At 40.0% G+C, this 5,315-nt stretch overlaps 1 non-coding gene across 1 annotated transcript; it reads left to right on the top strand.

Annotated features, from left to right (window-relative positions):
* The first annotated feature begins 93 nt into the window (after positions 1–93).
* On the top strand, positions 94–318 carry LOC111724033. The gene has a single exon (XR_002772409.1).
* Positions 319–5,315: the final 4,997 nt, after the last annotated feature.

Genomic DNA, 5,315 nt, shown 5'->3' with positions numbered 1-5,315 from the left:
CTTGAGCTACCAGCACCAAGCCAATAATATGAATCTTTAAATGCAGTAAAATAACCTAGAAACCAGAAAGTTTTTTTTAAAAAACCCTCTGGTAATCTGTAGTCTTGGAGCCACACTGGGTTGGTGGTACCCTGGAGCACACCAGACTGGCAGAAAAAGCAGACATCAGAGGAAGCTGAGGGATACCTGCTCAAGCGCCAGTGGTTCCATGTGCAATTTTCCTCTAATAGTTCTTAGGTTCATTGATTTCAGCTAAATCAGAGGGACAAGCATCATGAACAGAAATGTATAGAAGGGCTGTTATGCTGAAGTATAAGTTTGAGAAGTCCAGCATCGGGTATACTTAATGATAGAGAATATATCTATTAAATTCTTTCCAAAAAAAAAAAAAAAACTCTCTGGATCAGGAGAAAAGAGGAAAACTTAAGCATCAATTGAAACTTAAAAACAAATTATTCCGGAAACAGCATAACAATGACCTTCTATTTACCTTCAAATTACCTTCAATTACCTCCAAAGCTCAGCAATCAGAATTCCAGGGGAAAGTTGAGGTTTTAATTAATGCAATAATCAATGAAGTGTGTAGACAGCATCTTTCATACAAAGCACTTCACAAATTTCACAGATTGAAAAATTATTGTGACTTTTCAGAGGGCAAAAATACCCCAAAAAATAAATAAAAATATTTATTAAAAAAATAAAAATGCCAAACATTCGGATAAAACATTTTAAAATGTACTTACATGTGTATGCACAAATATATATTTAGCATTGTGTTTTCCTTAGGCGTTTTGGACATCATTAGATAAAACCATCTTCTTATCGCCTTAAAGGTCAAAGCTGTCATCTTGAAGAAAGCCTAGTTCCCACTCTTCTAAACCCTGTGCCCTTCTGCTTATCCTACAACTAAACAACCAATCTCCTGATATGTTTTAACACTGAATTAAACTGTAAGTGTTTTCTGTTAACACCTTACATTGTTTTTTCCCCTGCACTTTTTTTTTTTTAATTTCAGATGAACATGAGGGTACAACAGTTAAGTTACCGTGCTTGCGTTTGCTGGGTAAGGTCCCTGTCATAAGCTGCCCCTCACCTAGGAGGTGCCATGTACCTTTACCCTGTGTCCGTGTAGGTGACAGCACACCAATCCCCTTCCCTCCCACCCCTCCGCCCCCACTAACGCCTTACCTCTTAAATAACAACTCTTCTAAAGGACATAGCTATTCTATTACTGAGATAGCTGACAAATATATTTGACTGTAAATGTCAAAGGTCATTTTTTGGGTAGCTTTTCACAGCAACTCGACTGCTGATAGTTACTCATAGCTACACTAGCAATCTCAAATTGTTTTCTACCAGCAGGGGAAATAAGCCCTTATCACGTGCTTACAAAGAGATGACAGATTCAATTTTTTTTTTGATCCCATCGGATTCTCTTTTCATTGAGAAAGATGCCACATAAACAATTTCAACAGTCAGAATTTTTAGTTAAGATAACCAAGGTCTTTCTCAGCTAGCCTCGCATTTCATACGCGGCACAATGAAAGGGCGAGATTACAAATAAAATTTAAAGTGTCTTTCATCAAAGTTCAGACATGAATGTCTACCACTTAGCTCTAATTATCGAGGGTCTATGAACAAAACCGAATATTTACATTAGCAAAAAAGGTCTAACCAGGTTTTTAACTCAAATGGTTATCAATTTGCCTTTAGTTCTAATACTATCCTATTAAATAAGCATCATTCAATTAAGAATACTAAAAAAAAAAACAAATAGTACTAGCTAACAAAATTCTCTAGTGTCAGAGATCATAGGACTCTCCTCTCCATGGTCTATTTTCCCAGTAGGAAATGCAGGCAGTCAAGAAAACCAAAGGTCAAATTTCCGAAAGCATCCTATTCTTCGTATGCCAGCTGCCAGAAGCCCTGGTGCTTTCTGGTGTCAGAAAGCTGTCCTCGAATGTTGATATTCTTTTCAGCCTTTCCCATGGTAAACTAACTCCCTTAATCTTATGCTTCTTTTTTTTTTTAATTCTCTTATCTAAAATGCACATTTAAAAAATAAAAAAATAAATGCCCATTTTTCCTTTTTAACTGCTTCAGAAATTGAGGCGCGGACTACAAGGATGTTTTCACAATTGCAATGTTAACACTTGGGATGATAAATGTGGCAGAGATGTGTTAGCTATCCTTTCTGAAAAATCCTTCACCAGTTCTCTTTATCACCACTACATACAATCATTCCTGGAATGTAACATTACAAGAACAGTTTGTAGAATGAAAGGTACCCCTTTAACCAACGAAGTTAGAATAGTAAGACTGTCGTGGTTATCTTAACCAGCTTACTGCTCCTTCTGTTACCAGATGCTTGAATGTCCTCTAATATTCCCTTAGTTGGGTTGTAGAGCCATTTCCAATAATATGGAGGTTATTCTTTTCCATTTCAGAAAAACTCATGGTTAAAAAGCTTTGCCCCTTATAAATGTAGCAGAACTCAAATTTCCTCTTTCAGCCCCTGGTTTAGCTTTCTGGGAACACACAGGATAAGTTAGTACTCAGCTGCTCCCACTCAGTTCCCTGACCATGGTGAGAGCTTTCTTCTAAATCGGTTTTTGTTTGCCTATGGAGCAACAAGCCAGGCACAGTGGCTCATGCCTGTAATCCCAGCACTCTGGGAGGCCAGGCAAGAGGATCACATGAGCCCAGGACTTTGAGGTTGCTGCGAGCTAGGAGGCCACGGCGCTCTACCCAAGGTGACAGAGTGAGAGTTTGTCTCAAAAAATAAAAAATAAAAATGTGGCAATAAACACTCAGCCTGGTAGTGCAATGAGATTCCTTTGTATCCTCCTAACATTTCTGGAAGACAAGTAGCTACAATGCATTTATGTTCCCCCCTTTACAGACAAGATCCAAGGCACAAAGAATGAGAAAAAATATAAAAGTCAAATAACTGCCCAAGGGCACAATGTCAGGGACACATTAGGAGAAGCAAGATTCACCTCTTCAGTTTCATTACCATTTCAGAGAATTTAAATCATGCTTTTTTGTTTGGTTGGTTGATTGTTTTTGACAGAGTCTCACTTTGTTGCCCTCAGTAGAGTGCCATGGTATGACAGCTCATGGCCACCTCAAACTCTTGGGCTCCAGTGATCCTCTTACCACAGCCTCCCAAGCAGCTGGGACTACAGGCACCCATCACAACATCTGGCGATTTTAGAGATAAGGTCTCCCTGTTGCTCAGGCTGGTCTTAAATTTCTGAGCTCAAGTCCACCTGCCTCAGCCTCCCAGAGTGCTAGGATTACAGACATGAGCCACATGCTTTTAAATGTCCTCCTACATAGATTATAGATATTAGAAGGCTAGAACTAGGGCGTGGCACCCATAGTTCAGTGGCTAGAGCACTGGCCACATACACCAGGGCTGGTAGGTTTGAACCTGGCCTGGGCCTGCTAAAACAACAACAACAACAACAACAACAAAATAGCCAGGTGTTGTGGCAGGCACCTGTAGTCCCAGCTATTTGGGAGACTGAGGCAAGAGAATTGCTTAAGCCCAAGAGTTTGAGGTTGCTGTGAGCTGTGACACCACAGTACTCTACCAAGGGCAGCACAGCAAAACTCTGTCTCAAAAAATAAAATAAAAATAAAAAGAAGGCTAGAACCAGAAGAAATTTAGATCCAACTACTAATCAAATATCAAGACTACTTTTCTAGGGACACAAGATCAAACACAGCCCTCTCTATTATTCCAGTTCTCCTGCCCTACCCTATCTTTTAAATAAAGCGTTCCATTTTTCCCTTTAGACGAAGTGTTTAACAAGGAAATTAGCGTCTGAGAGGCACAGGTGAATTGCTGACAATACAGCTAAAACAACAAATTCAATGTCCAGCATTAATTAACTTTCCTTGAAAGGTCAGTTATCCTTAAGTTGTAGAAAAATATACATAAATCTATTTTTACCTTGTGTATTATATGCTACCAAATGAACATGTAGAGACAAAGGGAAGAATAGCCTTTCGTGTCATTGCTACTTTTTATTTTAAAAGTTTGTGCCAAAATGATTGAATCGGGGCCAGACTCGATGGCTCACTCCTGTAATCCCAGCACTTGGGAGGCCAAGGCATGTGGATTGCTTCAGCTCACAGGTATGAGACCAGCCTGAGCCAGAACAAGACCCCCATCTCTGAAAAATAACCGGGTGTTGTGGCTGGTGCCTGTAGTCCCAGCTGCTCGAGAGGCTGAGGCAAAACCATTATTTGAGTCCAGGAGTTTGAGGTTGCTGTGAGCTATGACACCATGGCACTCTACCAAGGGTGACAAAGTGAGACTCTCTCAAAATAAATAAATTAATTAATTAAATAAAATGATTGAATCTAACATACTCCAATCAAGACTTTTGTTTCATTACTGTAAAATACCTAGCTTTTGCTATAAAATGACCAGGGCCCTAAACACAATCATTCATTTGAAGTAGATAATAGAGCTAAATATCAAAGTTGAAGCAAACAGACTTTTGGAGGAAAACACAATGGCATATTTTCATGGCATTGGAGTTGGTCAAGATGTCTTCAATAGGGAATAAGGAGCACTTAATCACAAAAGGGGAAAAAAGAGAAATTATTATTCATTAAATAAGAATTGTAGGCCAAGTGTGGTGGCCAAGGCAGTGGATTGCCTGAGCTCAGGAGATCGAGATCAGCCTGAGCAAAAGCAAGACCCTGTCTCTAAAAAAACAGCTGGGCATTGTAGTGGGTGTCTGTAGTCCCAGCTACTCCAGAGGCTGAGGCAAGGCAATCGTTTGTGCCCAAGAGTTTGAGGTTGCTGTGAGCTATAATGCTACTATACTCTACAGAGGGCAACGAAGTAAGACTCTATCTCAAAAAAAAAAAAAAATTCTATTTAATTAAATAGATTAGGCTCACACCCTTAGCACAGTGGTTACAGCGCCAGCCATATATACCTAGGCTGGCGGGTTCAAACCCAGCCTGGGTCAACTAAAAAAACAATGACAACTGCAACAACAAAAAAATAGCAGGGCATTGTGGAGGGCACCTCTTTTCCCAGCTACTTGGGAGGCTGAGGCAAGAGAATTGCTTAAGCCCAAGAGTTGCTGTGAGTTGTGACACCACAGTACTCTACCGAGGGCAACATAGTAAGACCCTATCTCAAAAAACTAATAATAATCAAATAGATTTAAATAAACAAACTATAGACTGGGAGAAACTATTTACAATACACAGCTGACGGCTCGGCACCTGTGGCTCAAGTGGCTAAGGCGCCAGTCACGTACACCTCAGGTGGCGGGTTCCAATCC

The sequence above is a fragment of the Otolemur garnettii genome, unplaced genomic scaffold (genome assembly GCF_000181295.1).
Source record: "Otolemur garnettii isolate 467f Iridium unplaced genomic scaffold, OtoGar3 scaffold00018, whole genome shotgun sequence".
NCBI lineage: Eukaryota > Metazoa > Chordata > Mammalia > Primates > Galagidae > Otolemur > Otolemur garnettii.
Note: the sequence above shows the minus strand (reverse complement) of the source record. Positions and strands in the feature narration are given on the sequence as shown.